Source organism: Balaenoptera ricei, chromosome 8 (assembly GCF_028023285.1).
Source record: "Balaenoptera ricei isolate mBalRic1 chromosome 8, mBalRic1.hap2, whole genome shotgun sequence".
NCBI lineage: Eukaryota > Metazoa > Chordata > Mammalia > Artiodactyla > Balaenopteridae > Balaenoptera > Balaenoptera ricei.
This window is the reverse complement of record NC_082646.1, coordinates 98,193,142-98,213,071: the sequence shown is the minus strand read 5'-3', so window position 1 is coordinate 98,213,071 and position 19,930 is coordinate 98,193,142. Positions and strand designations below refer to the sequence as shown.

At 51.4% G+C, this 19,930-nt stretch overlaps 1 protein-coding gene across 4 annotated transcripts in view; it reads right to left on the bottom strand.

Annotated features, from left to right (window-relative positions):
- The window catches only part of TSPAN18 (tetraspanin 18), a 182,163-nt gene that overhangs the window by 63,380 nt on the left and 98,853 nt on the right, over nt 1–19,930 (bottom strand). Inside the window, exon 1 of one of the 4 annotated variants that reach the window (XM_059931435.1) lies at nt 11,527–11,594. The exons of 2 other annotated variants lie outside the window; for them this stretch is intronic. The gene's annotated coding sequence lies outside the window, so the exon portion shown is untranslated. Of the gene's footprint in view, nt 1–347; nt 381–11,526; nt 11,595–19,930 lie in introns of those variants that run through there. One more of the 4 variants, XM_059931434.1, reaches the window with a different exon arrangement.

Sequence of the window (19,930 nt, the reverse complement as noted above, 5' to 3'; positions counted from 1 at the left end):
ATACAGCTGATGAAGAAGCTCATCAGGGGGACCCCCAGCTTCCACCTTTCATTTCCACCCCCGCCCACGCTCCCTCAAACCTGCTGAGACAAGCAGACCACCCCCTCAGTTAACATGGCAGTGGGGGGGTGGTTTCGTCTCCTAGGAGGAGGTGGCAGCATTGAACCCCACGGATCCACAGGCAGGCATTCTGGGTTCCAGCCCCAACACGGCATTAACTTGCTGTGAGCACTCAGGCACGACCTCCCCTTCGTGGGGCCTTAGTTTCTCCCTCTGTGAAAGGGGGCGCCGGACACAGCATCAGTCCCGACAACGTCTCCGAGTCAGCTCTAAATCCCCCAACTCACAGGCAGAGATGCCAATGTAAAGCTCCTCCTCTTCCAATGTCCTTATGGCAGCAGCACTGATGACACCCGCAGGCACGTTAAGGCTTCCTGGAGGAGGGGGCAGATGTGTGTGTGTGGAGACAAGAGCAGGGCGCTGTGGGCAGGGGGGCCTGGGTGAGCAAAGGCATGGAGATACCCAGTGGAGGGGGGAATCTGGAGCCAAGGCTGCCCGACAGGCAGCTGGGAAATGAGATGGAACAGTCCTGTGGTCGGTGCTTTCCACGCATTTTCCCATTTAATCCTAACACTGCCAGCATTCCCATTTTACTGATGAGAAACTGAGGCTCAGAGAGGTTAAGTAATGAGCCGACATATGGTTGTTAAACAGCACCGATTGGATTTGAACCCCATAGTTGATTTAAGAGCAGAAGTTCTTGATTGCTGTGGGGTGCCACTGTCTAGACTGTTTAAGACAGAATGAGCACGAGAGAAATTCAGGAGCGTGTGTGTCATAAACGCATGCAAACGAGCTCACATGATATGCGAGGGTGGGCAACGCCCACGTCTGCGTGGGAGGGGTGGGAGAGTTTAGTGTGTGAACGCGTGTACATTGTAACTGTGGGTGGCTCACTGCTGAATGAAGCTGCTGCCCTGAGTCCGGGCCCAGAAATGCCGAATGGGGAGGACGTGGCCGAGTGGCCAATGGGGCAGGGGAGTGGGCAGGCAGAAGGCCCTGGCCATCCCATGGTGGCCCAGGCAGCCCTGCTCTGTGGGCTGTGAGCTGGGCCTGTGCTCACGGGTCCTGCTGTGTGGGCCTGGCCTGCATCACTTGTCTCCGGATCCCTACTCCCCTGACTGCTGCCCAGGAGAGCAGCACATCCTGCCCTCGGCCTCTTCCTCGGCTCAGTCTCCTCCGTGGTCCCTCGGGATGCCTGTCCCAGCCGGGAACAGATCCTGTAGATCGAGCCTGGTATATACCCGGGGCTGCTGCCAGCGGGCAGGGAAGCCAGCAAGTGAGTGTACCTTGCACCCGCTGGGGACCAGCCAGACCTGTACTCCAGCCACTAGCCACTGGCTGTGTGATCAGGGCATGCAACCGGCCTCTCTGAGCCGCAGTGAACCCTCACAGAGCTGCTAAGATGACTACCTAAGGGAAAAGGCGTGCATTCTATAAAGTGCCGTGCCCACAGACAGGGCTGTAGTTCGAATCCCAGTGGCCAAGATAACCCAGGAATTAGTAGCGTTCCCTAGAGAGCCATGACTGGGAATCCAGCCAAGGCCTTTACGTAAGTCCCCCTTGCCCCTCCCCTGGGCCTCAGTTTCCACATCTATAAAGCACAGGGTCCTCAGGCTCAGATACGGAGTGGTGCTCAGCCCCTCCGTGTCTACTTTTCTTCACCATGATTCGCCATTAACATCACAGCTGGATTTCATTTGCCAGAAACCAGAAGGCCATTCATGTAGCAGTAAGCTGAGTAAATAGGGCCCAAGACAGGTAAGTTTTGATGGGAGGAGAGAGGTTTCATGGTTTCATGTTCGAGTCGCTGACTGAGAAGGAATGCGATCATTCTAGGAAGGCAGAAGGAAGCATCCAGGAACAGAGGGGGGCAGAGCTGTTGGAAGTCGATAGAACTTGGACAAACTCTCTCCCCAAGTTTGCATTGGGCTGGCCCTGAATGCCACAGAGAAGACACAAGGAGTTCTGCTTCCTGGAGACCTCAAGGAACGGGAGCATTCCCTCATTTGGTGAGCATTAATTGAATACCTGCTGTGTACTGGGGACTCCGGGGGTGCCAGGGATGAGAGAGGCACCAACTATGCCTTCAAAGGAGCTCCTGTTATGGGGAAGGGTGACAATGTCCTTGTCTCCATAGTTTAAGGTGGCTTAGGAGGGCTCATCCCATTGCTTTCAGTTCAGAGGAGGGAAGGACCCCTTCCTGCTTGGGCCCCAGGGAAGGCTTCCTGGAGGAGGAGGCAGATTTGAATGTATGGGGATGAGAGGAGGGCACTGTGAGCAAAGGGACCAGGGTGAGCAAAGGCACAGAGGTGCCCAAGTGTGAGGTGAGTATTCAGGACCAGGAGGCAAGGCTGCCTGTAGGGGTAGCATGGGAAATGAAATAGGAAGGGGCTGGATGATTAAGGTCCTTGAATGCTGGGCCGAGGATGATGAACTCTATCCATAGAAAAAGGGGAGCCACTGAAGGTCATAGAGCAGAGGTGTGCTTCTGGTGGTTGAAGAGCAGCAAGGAGCCCAGGCAAGTGGAAACAGATGGTGAGAGGATGGAAGGAGGATGGGCAGGGCCTGATGGTGGGGGTGGATAAAGGGATGCTGGAGGGGTGGGGAAGGTAGGGGGGGATACTGAAACCGGCAGGTTGTGGGGAGGGGACGCAGATGTGGGGGGAAAGATGATGACTGAATTTAGACAAGGTGGATTTGCATCCCGGCTCTGCCACTGTCACCGTGTGCTCTCAGGCATGTCAGTTTACCTCTCTGGGCCTCAGTTTCCTCCCCTATAAAGTGAAAAAAATAAAACCGCTTCAAAGAGATGTGAGATTCAACCAGATAATATACAATAAGCACTCTGAAGATTGTAAGTGATTGTTGGATGCTTGCTTCCTGCAATGTAAGCATTTTTTGCTTTTATTAATTAGTGGTGACCTTCCCCTATTACAAGTGAGGACACTGAAATTCAAAGTCAAACGAGTGGCTGGAATTGGCAGTGCTGGGCCTCAAATCATAGGAGAAGCAAATTATGAGCAAATAAACGTGGGATGACTCAGAGAAGAGTCTTGATTTTAAAATATTGCTAAAGAAAAGGGCTGTTTTATGACTTCTGCGCCATGTGCTTATTAAACCCAAGCTATAAATGGGAACTAATAAGTAAAATGAGTTAAGTTAATTAAAAAAATCAACCTTCAGGACGGATCCATATACCTAATGGCAGTCCATAAACATAAACATAAAATTTTAAAATACAAGAATGAATTGCAATGCCCAGCAGCTCAAAGAATCTGCAATTTCTCTGTCTGAAAATAAAAGCTATTGATTTTAGCTTGGGTTCTCATTGCTCATGAATGAGCCTTTGAGAAGTCATAAAGAAAGGAATTATTTCCAATTGTTTACTCACTAAGGATCATATGTATTGAATTTAAATTGTCTCTGATTCCTAATTAGTACAAACCAAATTAGAATCTGAGTACAGCAGATCTGGAAAGGCCCTTGGAGACTGAGACCTTAAGCTCAGTTTTCTTTGTTTTATAGACCTGGAACCCAAGGGACAGAGAAGGAGAGCTACTTGCCCAAGATCACACAGCAAGTAAGGGTAGGATCCAAGCTAGAACCTGAGCTCCAGGCACCCAGGTCGGCATCCTGCTCTGGTCCCTGCAGCATCTGTGATCAGATCATTAAATTCAGCCCTAAGAGATGTGAAGGGATGTTCCCTGGGCCTTAGCCCGGGTGATTCCTATAATAAGAACTTTCTCCCCGCTCTGGAGAAAAGTAATCTGTCCAAGAAAGGACCCTCAAAGCCCAGCAGTCTAATACTGATAGCAAAGTGAGTTCTAAGACACTCTAGCACATTGCTGTGTGTGGAACCCTTGAGCCCCTGTACACAACCTGCTTGCCAGGCAGCTCAGCCAGGAAAGAGACACACTGGGAGAGTTGGGTTCTGTTCTGAGATGGGCTGCAGGCTGGCACAGCCCAGGCCCATGTCAGTTCCTCCCTGTGTTCCAGGTGGGGCTGGAGGCACAAAGGGCTCATTGTACAGTGGGGAAGGGAGGGGTCTCTTAACTCAGCCAGGCTCGTGCTCTCTATCTCTCTCCCTCTCTCTCTCCCTCTCTCTCTCTCTCTCTCTCTCTCTCACACACACACACACACACACACACACACACACAGGGACGAAGGAGCTTTGCACAGGAACGCATGCGTGTATGTTAAGCTTCAGCCTACACTCGATTATGAAGCAGATGTTTAATTACTACCTGAGTGTTATTAATCAACACGATTAATACACAACCCATACCACATAATTACTTTGCAATTACACCGAAACGAAATATTTTAGTGCCGAGGGTTTGCTAATTACCCGGCCTTGCCAAAGGACAGGTATAATGGGCAGCAATTTTTCTTCTTTCCTTTCCTTCCTTTTCTCCCTCCCCTGCCCTCTCATTAATCTTCTGGGCTGATGTCCCCACCACACAGAACGGGGAGCCCAGGCAGGCTGCCGGCCTTCTCCCCGAGGTGCCACTTCTGCCCTCTCACCGCTTTTCATGTGACCCTAAATCGCCCCCAGTCCTCTCCTCTCAGCTCTCCAGCTTGGAAATGCATGTCCTTTCCAGAAATGAAGCCGGCCTCCTGCCGGCCTGCGGATGGAGAGACAGCGGCAGGCAGGGGTTACCTGGGGACGGTCTGCAGGCAGCTGCCTGGAGTTGAATCCCAGCTCTATCAGTTCCTGGCTGTGTCATCTCTGTCAAGTTAACCGTGCCTCAGTTTCCCCAGGTGCAAGATGGAGACGAGAACAGTAATTACCTCAGGGGTTTCTTGTGAGTATTTAATATGATAGAACGCGTAAAACACTTAGCCAGTGCCTGGCACAGAGTCAGATTCCAGTAATACCTATTATAACTATCACTGCTATTATTTACCCAGAAATGGCCCCTCCAGGAATCCTCCTAATCACAGAGTCTCCCAAATGTTCAGGTGTTTGGATTCCACTCTCTACTCCTCAGATAGAGAGCTCGGTCCCATCTACCTAGAAACATCTCCTTACATTGCCCCCTCCCCTCTACCTGCCACCTCCATGGGCTCCACTTCCCTAATCCGAGCCTTCATCCTCCCTCACCTGCCCCACAGCCATTAGCCTCCTCACAATCTCCCTGCTGCTCCCACCCCCAATTCCATCCTCCACTGGGTGGGGAGCCAGATCTTCAAGGAGCAGAGCTTGGACTATGCCAGTCTCCCGCTCAACAACCTTCTGTAGCTCACCAGTGCCTATGCAGTAAGGTCCACCTGCCTCCGCTGGAAGATCACTAATGCCCCAAATTCCACCTTCATTTCTTAAGTGCATGAGCACCTAAGCTTTTGATGATGAATGAATGAATGAATGAATGTCTTGCTAGATTTGAGAAGCATCCACACCCACCAAGCTGGGATGTCCTGGAGCATTGTATGAACCTGGCCTCGAGGTTTAGCCCGGAACTTGGGGTTTATCCCTCACTGTTCATTTCCCCTCCACTTTTTCCCTCCCTTCTCCCTCCACAAAAATCTTCCCCAAACCAGCTGCATTTAAGAACAATCCATCTTTTAGGGCACAGAAACCACAGGTCCAGCTGAGCAAAGAGACCATATAAGGACCCTCAGATGCAGGGGCCAGTGTGTGGTCTCCTCGAGAGATGAGTGTAAGGGACACTGTGACAAACTCCAGCACAGATGGCACACGGAGAGAGCCAAGGGGGAGGGTACTTATGTGTGCTTGTGTACATGGTGTGCACACTTTCGTTTGTACAAGTAGGGCCAATGTAGCTACTTGTGTGACTTAACTCCTTCAGTTACAAAAATATCAAGCAGTATGAGTCATTCATTTACTTGATAAACGTAAAACACTGGGCTCTGGAGTCAGACCGCTGGTGTTAGAAACCTCTCACCTCTGACTAGCTGTGTGACTTTGGGAAAATTCCTGAACTTCTCTGAGCCTTGGTTCTTAGTTGTAAAATGGGGCTAATCATAGCTCCTACCGATAGCATTCTTGTGAGGAGGTAACGCACACTTTGATCAGCATCTGGCACACAGGAAGAGCCAGACCAAAGTTAGCTCTTTTATTATTAATAATAATAAGAATTAATAAACCCTGGGAACATAGAAACTCAATGCCTGAAGCAGAACGTGGCATATAGTACTAGACCAACAGGTGGAGAAGGCCCTGCAGAACATTAAAATGGAAGGTAGGAAAGTGATTTTTCTCATTCGTTTCTTCATTCAGCAAACGCTCATTGAGTGCCTACTGTATAAATCTCTGTGTTAGGCGCCGCGGGAGGGCGGAGGGACTCCCTGTCTTTGCAGTGAGGCCAAGTGGAAGGTGCTGTTCACAAGTAGCTGGAAGAGGGCAGAGGCTGGGGAATGTTCTAAACCACTCACTGCTGTACCCCCAAAGCCTCAACTTGCCGGCCACTGGACACTAGATGAATGGACGGCAGCACCGCTGAAGATGCGGGAGAGCTCCTAGATGCGCAGGCTCAAGTCCAAGGAGAAGGCGAAGGGGAGGAAAGGCTTTCCAAACAGAGGGCACGGCCAAGGCAGTGGCTCAAGGGCCTCAACTTGCACGCCAGGTGGAGGGAGCAGGAAGCAGGCTGTGCTCTGGCGGAGGCGTGAAACGGGAGAGGAGAGGGAGCCGGTGGGTCACGGGCGCTGAGACAGAGCCTGGGCTAGTGGGGAGCCAAAGGAAATTCATGGAGGGGCTGACGGGGGCCACTTCAGGTCCAGGGTTTTCCTTCTTCGTCTGAAGTTCAAGCCTTGGTCTTTGGAGCTCTGAAGCCCCCTCCCGGGAGGCTGATGGAAACTTCTCCGGGGGACATTGGATCTATTTCTCTTGCCTGAGAAATAAGAATTTACATAAGGCTCCCTGCTCAACCACAGGGCAAGTGCTCTGGCCACCAACCTCCGCGGATGCAGTACTAACCCAGATGACAAACAGGAAGCGTGACTCTCCAGGTAGATGTAGAGAGGGGCACACAAAGCCAGGATGCAGTTGTTTTTACTCAGAGCCAGCCAGGCTCTGCTGGCCCGTGCTCAGCTGTATATGATGAAAGTGGCCCAGCAGAGATGTTTCCTTCCTCTCCCCATGGGCCTCCTGTGCCCCCTTCCCGACACATTCTGGCTCTTCACACACACACTCAACCCCCCACACACCCACACCCACAGCAAAGTCTGGTGTTGGCTTAAAGCAATAAGGTCAAAAGATCAAGAATGCTGACCACGAGGCAGAAACCTTCATTCTAGTCACAGCTCTGGGACAGCTTTGCTGTGTGCCCCGTTTAGGTCATGTGCCCTCTCTGGGCTTCTACTTTCTCCTCTACAAAATGAGGCGAGGTATTCAATGATTTTCCATGCTCAAGTGAAAGGAAGGGGGATAAGTCCCCGCAGATGGGCAAAAGTGAGGTGAGGAAGAATCTGAAGGGCCTGAGTCCCCGGGATGACATGCCCTGTACCTGGGAGAAAGCCAGGCCGGTTCCGACAGAAACAAGAATCAGGGGCTCCTGCAGCCTCATCGGTGACTGAGGCTGAATTCAAATGCTGGGCCCACCATTCATTATGCTATTGGACACCTTATGTGAACCCCTCTAAGCCTCAGTTTCCTCACCTGTAAAACAGGGACATGACACTTCTCGTTCATAAAGTTAAACAAGAAGACACAAGGAGGGCTTCCCTGGTGGCACAGTTGTTAAGAATCTGCCTGCCAATGCAGGGCACACGGGTTCGAGCCCTGGTCTGGGAAGATCCCACATGCCACGGAGCAACTGGGCCCATGAGCCACAATTACTGAGCCTGCGCGTCTGGAGGCTGTGCTCCGCAACAAGAGAGGCCGCGATAGTGAGAGGCCCGCGCACCGCGATGAAGAGTGGCCCCCGCTTGCCATAACTAGAGAAAGCCCTCGCACAGAAACGAAGACCCAGCACAGCCATAAATAAATAAATAAATAAATAAATAAATAATTAAAAAGAATTAAATCTTAAAAAAAAAAAAAATGCTGACTTCCATCTTGAAAAAAAAAAAGAAGACACAAGGAGATTGCCCAGCATGGTGTCTGGGTGGAGTAGGCCTCAGTAAGTGGAAGCTATTATTAGTATTTACAGCTCCATCTACATCTGGGGGAAACCCCAGCCGCAGCTCCCTCACTGCTCTGTGGGTCCCTCCCAGACCCCTGGCAGCCCCGCCCAGAAGGGGGGCTTTCCTGACCACACCTGGGCCACATGCAAACATGGCTGTGGACTTAACATCAGTTTTCTGGACAAACCGTGGGGACTCCTCAGAGACGTGGGGAAAGGACCCTGGCATTAGGGCTTCTAACCTTCCCTGAAATGTGTCCTTTATTTGAATAAGGGGAATGTATCCATGTATCACTTGCTAAATAACAATGAGAATAAATCAATCATTTCGGGACAAACACCTCTGGGGAAATCCCAGGCCTTGGCTGACCCCGACACTGAAGGCTCCAGCTGTGTTTCTCATTCCTGGCCCTGGGGACAGGGGTTATTAGAGATCACTAGTCCACCTCCCGTCTGTAGGAGGGAAGGAGCTCTCACGGGCCAGGCCAGGCCAGGCAGGAGACACCCGTCCTGGGATGGTCTCCATGCAGACGGTGAGAGCAGAAAGACTGACTCCACCCACCCAAAAGGTGCTCAGGGGCTATGGCGGAGCTGCTGTATCCATGGCATCTGATGTGTCCTCCTCTGGATCCTATGTGGGAGGTGGGTCTCTAAACGGGAGGTGGGTCTCTAAACGGAACCCCAGGGAGGTGGATGATTCTAGTAAGCGGTAGAAAGGGGCTTCACACCTAAGTCCGTCAGGTGCCACAGCCGGAGGAGTTTTCTTCCTAATTCCAGAGTAAGGGATTAGGGTGTGTGCGTCCTCACCTGGAGGGCGCACCCCTCCCTCGACGCAGCAGCGCTGGATGCAGAAGTCTCCACCTGCCCCTTCTCTGGGGGGGACTGCTGGCCCTGGCTGTTTGGATTCACGTCATGCAGAGATGCCTGGGAGGCTACACACCTGTCCCATCGCCAGGCATAGCCTGTAGTCCCCGACAGAGGGTACTGGGCACAAACTCTGCAATGTCATTCACTTTCCAGAGCTCCCCCGGGATCCGGCTGAGGCTAGAGTGCTCTTGAACCCCGTCCTTGCTTAGCTTCTTCCTCTGCCTCACCCTGCTCCTTTCTCTGGTCCCGAGAATCCTTCCTCAATAATTCACTTGCACAACCATCCCCGCTTAGGTTCTGCTTTCAGAGAGCCGGACCTAGGACACAAAGGAGACAGACACGGTTCCTGCTTTCTCGAGAGTCAACGCCCAGCAGAAGTCAAACCTGAGACACCGACTGACCATGACACGGTCCCTTCAACCATGACCACTGACACACACCCCCCACCAATCTTATGACATGCTGTGCAACCCCCTTTCCCTCCTGATATCACTGAATACCAACAACAACCCAGCCAAGAGGGTTTGTTAGCTCCAATTGTACAGATGGAGCTGAGGCTCAGAGGGATTATAGTTTGCCCAAGGTCACTTGCAACTCCTATGTGGCTGCACTTGGGTTAGACCTCAGTTCTGCCTGGTTGCTGGGCCCCAGGGCCTGCCTCCCACTAACAAAGGGGACCTGAACACGTCTGCAGAGATGGAGAGCAGGGAGGCCCCGTGGTTAGGGTCATGCCCAGGGCAAAGCTCGCTGTCCCCCTCTGCCACCTCCTGGGCCCTGTGACTCAGGGCGCACAGCCTGGGGGAGGCGACTCTGAAAGTGGAGAGGGAGTGCGGGTCACAGGAGACTGCTTCCCTGGTGCCACTCTTCCACATCACAAGCTCGGGGGTCTCTCGCTCTTAAATGATTCTCCCGGACCTGGTTCCTCCCCGGTCCCCCTCCCCCAGTTCCTGTTATGTCACAGATCATGCGGCTCAGCCAGGCGGGTAACAGGCAGAGAATGGGAACTTTTACCTGTTAATTTGGTTTCTGAACCCCTGCTGCCTGCCAAGCCTGAACAGCTCCATGGCAGGCTCTGAAAGAAGGAGGGGAGGGGGAGGGGCAGGCAGTGGCCCGCGCTCCAGGGGTGAATCCGACAGCCAGCCCCCTGGGTGAGGGCGGCACAGCGGGGCCAGGGAAGGCGAGCCTCCCTGGATCCCAAGGCAGGAAGGGGGCCTGGTTGCCAGAGCACCTGCTCCCTCTGCCCCATCCTTGGTGAGTAAAAGGCAGAAGGCCTCCAACAGCCCCCTGCTCGGGGCATAGCGGAGCCCGGCCAGGCACAAGGACCCCTGCCCCCTCATCCTTCCCGCCCAAAACCTTCAGTCCTCTGTAACAGGGCCTCTCCCAAGGTACCTTGAGCCCTCGCTACCCTGTGCGTTGGACTTCATTTAATCCTCAAAAACCTTGTCTCATCTACCCTGTATGAGAAAGCTATCATTAGCATCCCCATTCTATAGATGTAGAAACTGAGGTTCAAAAAGGTGATGCTTCCCCGACAAGTCCAACACAGAATAACCATATGACCCAGAAATTCTACTCCTGGGTCTATGCCCCAAATAACCGAAGCCAGGACTAAACAGACACCTGTATCCGACTGCTCATAGCAGCACTATTCACAGTAGCCAAAAGGTGGAAACACCCCAAATGTCCATCAATATTTACATGAGTACACAGATGAACGTAATATAGGGTTTCAATGAAATATTATTCACTCAGAAAAAGGAATGAAGTACTGATACATGCTACAATATGGATAAACCTCCAAAACATTATGCTAAGGGAAAGAAGCCAGGTACAAAAGGCCACATATAGTATAATTCTAATTATATAAAATGTCTGGAATAGGTAAACCCATAGAGACAGAAAGCAAATTAGTGGTTGCCAGGCACTGTGGGGAGGGGGCCTTGATGTGTATGGGGTTTTCTTTTGGGGTGAAGAAAATGTTCTGGGACTAGATAGAAGTGATGGTTGCACAACACTGTGTATTAAATGCCACTGAATTGTTACTTTAAAATGGTTAATTTTCTGTCATGTGAATTTCACCTCAATTTTTTAAAACAGCTGGGGGAGGCTGGTGAGGGGGAGGTGATGTCATGCACTGAAGGTCAAAGAGCAGGTAAGGGGGAGAGCCCAGGTTCACACTTGGGTCTTGCTGACGGCAGGGCATGCCCTTGGCCACCATCCTCGGCTGCCTGTCCCGTGCTTTCCCATCTCTGGCCTTTGCCTCTGTTGTTGCCTTGGCCAGCAAGACCCCCGCTCCTCATTTCTGCTCTCAAAATCCTACCCATTCTTCAAGGGCCTTGGTTAAAAGCCACCCCCTCCCCGAAGGCTTCCCGATCTCCTCGGAATCCTCTCCACTTGGAGGCCCCCGGCCCCATGCCCTGCCCGGTCGTTTGCCCCACGCCTCCTGCCAGAGTTAGCAGTGCACAGGGCTCTCCCTCGCTCCCCACCAGCCTGAGGGGGTAATCACACTCACAGGTCCTGGTGAGGGTTAAATAACACGAATGCCCGCGGAGCTCTCCACTCTGGGCTTGGCAGGCAGTGAGCGCTCAATCACTGGTGCTTATTAATGTCCAGGTTCACTCCTGAAGCGCTGAGACCTGCGGGCTCATCTCTGCTTCCCTGGCCCAGGCCCTGCTCCCAGGGGCACTCCTCAAACGACTGCGGAATGCGAGGGGAGAGACAAACTCCCGGACAAGCAGCCACTTTCCTACCTGTTCTCCTGCTGGGCAGGAAGCCTGTCTTGGTTCACAGTTTATAATAAATGCAACTCCGTTTCCTCTTGGCCGTGCTGGCCCCAGCACGCACACACCCAAAGTCTGCTGTTTCTGTTAAATGTCTGAGGCTCCTGGGACCAGCCAGGCCCCGACTGAGTCCCGATGTTTTGCTCCACGAGGCACCTCCAGCCCCAGGTTCTGCAGATCAGGACAAATCAGAAGTTCTGGACTCCGTAAAAGCCTACTGAACACGATCTCTCTAATAATTGTTGTCATGCTTATCTAATGAATATGCAATAAGACATTCATCATGGAAGCACTTTCTAAATGAAAGGAATTATATACATTTAAGGTATTGGCATTAAGAATAATCCCAAACACCAGACAGTGCCAACCTTTTCAAGACACTTTTGGAAGCTCTTTCGAATCTGCAATGGAATGTGAATTAGTTAAAGATGCCAAGAAATTCACTTCAAACAAAACAAGGCGGCTAAATTAGGAAGCCTTCACTCCAGGGAAGGCAAAGAGACATGCACTTCCCTGATCTTTCTCTCTACTTGGCCAGTTGATGGTAAGACAGGCTAAGGACAGGGGTGGGGGGTTGGGGGGGACCTCTACCTCTCCAACTGACACCCAAAGCAGAGAGAGGGAGCTTTGGGACCAGAGAAATCCAGCCCAGCCGCTTGCCAACCCTGAGATCATGGGCCAGCTCCTTAAATCCCTTACTGTCAGGTGGTGCGGGGGCATGGAGAGGTGGGGGGTGACGAGGCTCACCTCCCTGAGTGGTGACGAGCGTCAGCTAAGGTGAGACAGACTTGCAGAGCACCTGGATTGGCACAAAGGAAGCTCTCAATAAGTATTTATTCTCTTCCTTCTCAAACTATCCTCAGACCATTTAGAGAGTAAAAAACAAACCTCAGACTGAAGGACGTATTTGCAATACATACGTATTACAAAGCACTTGTATCCAGAATATGTAAAGAACGCCTACAAATCAATAAGAAAGTAAGAAAACAACCCAGTTGAAATTGGGCAAAAGTCTTGAAAAGATACTTCCCAAAAGAAGATATCCAAGTAGCTGATAAGTCTATGAAAAGGTGCTCAGCATCATCACTCACCAGGGAAATGCAAATAAAAACCATAATGAGATACAGAATCACCAGCTGACTAAGACTGAACAGAGGGATGACACCAAGCATGGGTGAGGAGATGGACAGACTAGAACATTCATGCACTGCTAGGACCATCAAATGGTACAACCATCCTCTTTGGCACTGTCTATTAAAGTCAATCCCGTGACAATTCAGTATTTCCACTCCCAGTTACACACCCAAGAGAAATGCCTGCATATGCCCACAAAATGACCTGGACCACAATGTTTGTTGCAGCTTTATTTATAAGTACTCCAAATGGGAAACAACTCGATGTCCATCCACAGAAAAATGGATAAATCAGTTTTCCTATATATATATATATATATATATATATATATATATATATATTCACATGATGGAATATTACACAGCAGCTATAAAAAAAAAAAGAACTGCTGTCATGTGCAACAACATGCATGGAAGGATCATAAAATCATCAGGTTGAGTGAAAGAAGCCAGGTCTGGAGGAGTTCATGCTATACAATTCCACTTATATAAAGTTCAAGAACAAGAACAACAGCCTGATGGTGATCGAAGCCAGAACAGTAGTTACCTGGGGGTTGAAGCGGGTGAGGAAAGGAGAGTATCAACTGGGATGGGACACAGGAGAGCCTTCTGAGCTGATGGCATGGGTCCCTGCCCACCTCCCCGGCCTTGGCTAGAACCACTCCCTCATCTCTCACTAGGCCCCAGCCATAATGCTCTTCCCTCCATCCTGCAACACTCGAATCCATTCCTGCCCCAGGGCCTTTGCACATCTTGCCCTCTCAATCTGGAACCCTCCTCTCCCCAGTTCTGCATGGCCAGGCTTCACCTATATTTAGATCTGCACGGTGGTTACTTGGTATATAAAAAAATCATTAAGCTATATACTGGAGATGTATGTATTTTACTGTATATATATTATTCCCAAATAGGATTTTTTAAAAAATTACCAGAGGATCAATTGGACCAAGCCATCTCTAAGGCCTATCAGCCCTATCATTTTATGATTCTCAGAGCCTGGAGAATGATTCTTAGGTTCTAATGCTGGAATTCGGAGATGGTGTGCTCATTTTATTCTTTCTCTTCCCTTTCACTTGCCAAGAGAGGCCCCCTCTCTTGCTCCCTTTCCCTCCCTGACTTTGTGTAAGTCAGTCAGCCACTCCTGGCCTCATCACCCCATCTGCAAAAAGAGGGTCGTGCTGCCAGGACTCCCCTCCAAGAGGGAGAAACATGGTCATGCACGGGAAATGCTCTGTGCATCACAGAGCAAAAATGCTAACTGCATTCCCAGAATTGCTAGCAGATGTCTCTTTGCATGGGGTCAAGTACATCCAGGCAGAATTGCAATTACTATGGCGAGGGTGTGGTTTAAAACTCAAACCTGGCCCACATGTATTTTTTTGGTGTCAAGGGATCTAAGATGGTGGCCATGGAACAAAAGTCGTCATGGGAAAGGGATGGCCACTGGTTTGACCTGGGAAGGCACAGATTCTGGTGTGGTCCCTCAGGCTATCCCTCAGAGCCGTGCAAGGATGATCCTTGAAGGAGACAGACGCGGTGCCTGGCCTGGGGCTTCTGCTGGCCTTTTAAAGCAAGGAGCACTGAAGCTGGAGTCTGGGGTCCTGGGTTCAAGGGCTGCTTCTGCCCTGATGTGCTGGGTGTCATTGGACACCTCTTCTCACCTTTGGGACCTCAGTTTCCCCACTGCACCTTACAAGGGTGGACTAGATCCTATTTAGAAATCCTTTCAACTAGAACTGTTTATGAGCTTATAAATTGCTTACTTCTTAAGGTCAAAATTACATCGTGTCCCTCCCCGCTTAAAACCTTATCTACGGCTTCTTATTCAACTTAGAATAAAGTCCAGACCCATGACCAGATCCTCACGGTCAGGTCCCTGCCAACCTCCCCGGCCTTGGCTAGAACCACCCCCTCACCTCTCACTGGGCCTCAGCCATAATGCTCTTCCCTCCATCCTGCAACACTCAAATCCATTCCTGCTCCAGGGCCTTTGCACCCCTTGCCCTCTTAACCTGGAACCCTCTCCCCAGTTGTGCATGGCCAGCCTTTGCCTGCTTTAGGGCACCGGCTCAGGGGTCCCTTCTCAAAGGCCTTCCCTGACCAGATAAGCAGTCCTCCTTCCTTGTGTTTTCTTTTTCCACTTTCATACCAATGATTACAACATGCGGTCATTAGATGAATTCGTGGCTTCCGTATTTTCTGTCTTCTGGGCTGGAGTGTAAGTTCCATGTGGGCAGCCACTCTGTCTGTCACCATTGAACCCTCTGACATATGCACAGTAGACACTCAATAAATATCTGTGCATTTTTTCATCCTTTTTCATCCAGAGCTCTAGCCGCCCTCAGAAGCTCATGTAAGAATTTCCCAAAGAAAGAAAATGCTCATGTATAGAGGACCCAGCAGGTACTGTGACGATGCCAGGCTTTCTGCCTCCTTGTGTCATTTAATTCCCACTACAACCTTCAGAGATAGGATTAGGTGGGTGACAGGCTCAGAGCAGTGAAGAGCTGTGCCCACGGTCACATACCAGAAGCCCTGAGCTTGGAGACAGATGGCTCTGTGCCACTTGCGGCCATGTGATTCCATCTCTCCAGGCCGTGCTTTGCTTGTCTGTAAAGTGGGGCTAAGATCTCCTGCCTGCACTGCAACCTGTGTCATGATCAAGCAGGATAATTAAGGTGGGATGCTTTGCACACCGGCAAGCAGCGTGCAGCTGCACTGATGTTGAAACAGAAAGAGCCTGAGGTTTGCTTTGCCCATCAGAGTCTGTGCCTGCCCGGCCAGGAGGCGGCCAGCGAGGGGAAAGAGGACCTTCTGGAGCCAGCCTGTCCTGGATTGGAATCCTGCTCCAACCCAGCTCAGAGCTGGGTGCACTCAGGCATGCATGTTACTTCACTCCTTGGAACTCGCATCTTCTCCTCTGCAAAATGAGAAGAATAATTCTCCACCCCCCACCCGGGCTGTTAAGAGCATTAAATGAGATCACCTATGAAAAGGGCTTTTATTCCTTCCAAAGTGTTATGCAAATGTTGCTTGCCTTTTGATGTTCCGAGGCTTCTAGCTCTGATTATATCAACTCCCCCTAAAGAGAGAGAAAGTCGCCTCTCCAGGTGAAACAGGCGAGGACACTCACCCCGCTCCCAGATGACAACGCTGGCTGTCTTTGTGGGGCCCTCACTGCATGACAGGCACCGTGGGACGCCCTCTCCAGCAGGCTCCTTGTGCACTCAGCACTGAGCTCTGCACCACCATCAGCCCCATTTTATAGATGGGTAAACTGAGCCTCAAGTATCCTTGCACAAGGTTCCCCGGCTGTAGTGGTGAAGTTTTCTCCCCATGGAGGACTTGGCCAAGGCGGCACCTTTGTTTCATGAAGAACAAGGCCCAGGACGACCTGGGACCCTCTCATTCCCGAGGTAGCCCTGCACTCTGGGAGGTCCTGGCCGTGGGCTCCTCTCTGCGATGGGCTGAACACAGCCTCCCACCCTGAGTGTGGCATCTAGGAGTGTGCACACAGAATGGGGAGTGTGCTTGGGGGGACAGGACCCAGCTCTGGGCCCCAGGAAGGCCTTCCTGCCTGGGGAGCCCTGGGGAATCAACAAATCGCGCTCACCTCCACCTCCTTAGATGGAGAGTCACTGGCCCACCCTGCCCTCCGGCTACTCCCCATTGGCCAAAGGCCCTCCTAACCCCTAAATGGTCCTTGAGCGTCTGGGAGCATCACTCTGTCACCTCCGGTTCCCCATCGCAGGCTCAGCTCCGATGGTGCCAATCTTGGCTCCAGAAAGCAATTAGACAAGATTAGTGAAGCAGAGAGAAGGCAGGTGGTGGGGGGAGGAGTTGGCAGAAAGAGACCCCTGGGGCAGAGAGACTCCGGGGGATGAGGAGAGAGGAGGCAGGCTGGATGAGAGGGGAAGAGTGGCAGAGGGATTTGGATTCGAGAGAGGATGTGCGGGGGTGGGGGGGGGGGGGACGACAGAGATGCAAGGACACGCCGGAGGCCCCACGGGAGGGAGGGAGACGGACCAGAGGCCCCAGGAAAAGGGAACGAAGAGCCTGGGAGAGAAACTCAGGAGAGGGAAATAGGCGGACACAGGCTCATTTATTTGGCCTTGTCCCAGAGGGTGTCTGGGAAGTGGCTTCCCCTTGCAGGGGGCCAGGAGGCAGCCGTCATGGAGGGAGGGCAGGATGGGAGCTGGGAGACCAGGCTCCAAGGCGCTAATGCTCTGAACCACAGGGCAGCTCCCCCATGGAGGTAAATGAGCAGAAACGTCTATGTGTGTCCACCACCACAGTGCCCACAGCAGCACTGTCCGTAATAGCCTACAACATCGGAAGCCATCTGTACCCGTCAGTTCTCCAGAGAAACAGAACCAATAGGAGCCTGAGCTGGAAACCCAGACAGGAGTCAATGAGGTCTTGAGGCAGAATCTTTCTTTCCTGGGAAACCTCAGTTTTTGCTCTTACAGGCTTTCAACTGATTGGATAAGGCCCTCCTACATACCTAAAGTCAACAGATTGCAGACGGTAGCCACAGTTACAAAACACCTTCAGGGGAGCGCCTCGATTGGTGTTTGCTTCTGTAACTGGGTACTACAGTCTCGCCAAGCTGACACATCACACCACCTAATATGGTTTCCTCCGGCTGCTGTAATGAATAATCACAAATGTAGGGGCTTAAAGCAACACACAATTATTATCTCACAGTTCTGGAAGCCAGAAGTCCTTTTAAATGGGACGCACTGCGCAAAAATCAAGGTGTTAGCAGGACTGTGTTCCTTCCAGAAACACCAGGAAGAAGCCTTTTCTTTGCCTTTTCCAGATTCTAGACGCTGCCTGTGTTCCTTGCCTCATGGTCCCATCTGTCTTCAAGGTCAGCCAAGGCCAGCCTCATCTTTCTCAGGCTGCATCACCCTGACACTCCCTTTCTGTAGTCAAACCTCCCTTTGCCTCTTTTAAGGACCCATGTGATTAGACTGGCCCCACCCAGATCTCCCAGGATGATTTCCCCAACTCAAGACCCTTCACTTAATCATGTCTACAAAGGCCCTTTAGCCACGTGAGAAAATATATTCATAGGTTCCAGGCATTAGGACACGGACATCTTTGGGGGGCCATTATTCTGCCTACCACTCCTCCCAAAGGCTCATCAACAGTGGAGTGGACACATCTTGGTGCCTCCACCCACCCAGTGAAATAGGACGAAGCAGGATCAGAGCTGGGCTACAGATCACTTTCCCAGCAGAATCGGGCCCCTGGGAGTAGTCCAAACCCCCAGGGAAGGCACAGAAGGACTCTTAGGTGATAAGAATAAGATCTTGGCTTAGCACTCCAAAGGACTATGACATCTGCCAAAGGATTTACTGACTCCAGCCCCTGCATGGATGGGCTGTTCATCTATAGGTCAAGGTCCTAACCTCTCTGTGACACATCTTCACGAACTGTCCAGTGACTCTGATCCCAGATACCACAAGCTGCACACTCACTACGTGCTAGGTAACAGCTTCATATACAGCAGCTGTCAGGGATCCTCCGAGGCCCCCCTTTCTTGTACTTCTTCCTCTGAAGGCCTGCACCTGCCACTCTCATGAGAAGGTTGCCCTTGGGCTGCTGGAACCCTCTGTCCCCGTGTACAGGGAGCCAGAAGTGTCTGGGAGCTTACATCCCTCCCCCATGCTCCGGGTGGCCCTCAGCCAATGTCTGAGGGCGTGGGAGGATGAGAGCCCAGCTCCCTTGTCGCAAGTTGAGACAAACTCAGAGATGTAACTTACACCCCAGAATTCCTGGCAGGGTCAGGCTGGAACAGCCTCTACAGGACGGCGCCTGCCATCACTCCTTTTCTTGGCTTCCTCTCCTTCCCTGCTCTGCTCCCCCAACTTCTTACTGGTTTTTTCTGGTTTCTTCCTTAATAAATCCCTTATCCACAAATGCTCACCTTGGAGTCTACTTCTGCAGCATCCAGACTATGATACATATATCATCTCATTTAACAGCAACCCTTTGAGGTGAGTGCTGTGATGATTCCCATTTTTCAGATGAGGAAACTGAGGCCAGAGAAGTTTAGCAATATGCCCAAGTTACAGAGTAAGTACCCGAGTGGGATTTGAGCCCACGTCAGCCTGACACCAAGCCTGCTTGCCTCACCTCCTCTCTGTGTGATGACTTCCCCAACTCCTTGGAGACGTAAGAAAATGGAGGAACGGGTGCCAGGGAGATACATCTAGTAAAGGACAACGGGTGAGAACACCTTGTGGGGTCTTGGGTTTCATCAAAGTAAAACAATAATAAAAACAAAATAGATTCATCATTTGCCAACTCAGGCACACAGTGTGATCTGAAGCCCAATCTGTTGGGCCTTTCCCTGGGGCTGCTCCCCGCCCTGCCAGAGAAGGAACCCTTGAGGCTCTCTCCCTCTGAGCCAATGCAAAGCCCAGCTAAGGCAGGGATTTGTTTCCTCAGCAGAGCGGGGAGGCTCTAGGGGGCCGTGGGAGCTGGTAGGTCCTTGTGCCAGAGCGGCCGAGGTACAAGGCTTGAAAGAAGCTAATGACTCGCTGTTCAGTGCTTCAATGCCCCCCCCCCCCGCCATCTCCCCGTGAGTCTTTTTGAAAGAAAGAAAAGAAAATCTTAGATAGGTCCCTTTTTGCTCCTGGTCTCAGAGACCTCACAGTTCCTGCCTGGGTTTAAACCTTGGAAACAAAAGGCTGATCCCTGGGCTCCATGTGGCCGGGCAGAGGGGGGCAGCAGTAATTAATGATCTCCCAGCTGTCGTCATAAATTCCTTTTCTGTGTGCTATTTACCTGCCCAGCAGGCTCCATCTAGGCAGGTTATGGGCAAAGCATCCTCCTCTTCTAGATGGGAGTGAGCACTTAATTGCAGATGATAAGGAATGCGGGGGTGTCTTTATTCCCCTGCAAGTCCCCAGATCTCAGAGACCCAGGTGACTTTTAAGAAGGAAAAATCAAGGCAGAGGTAAAGCGCGGATCAGATCTGGTGTCTGCACAC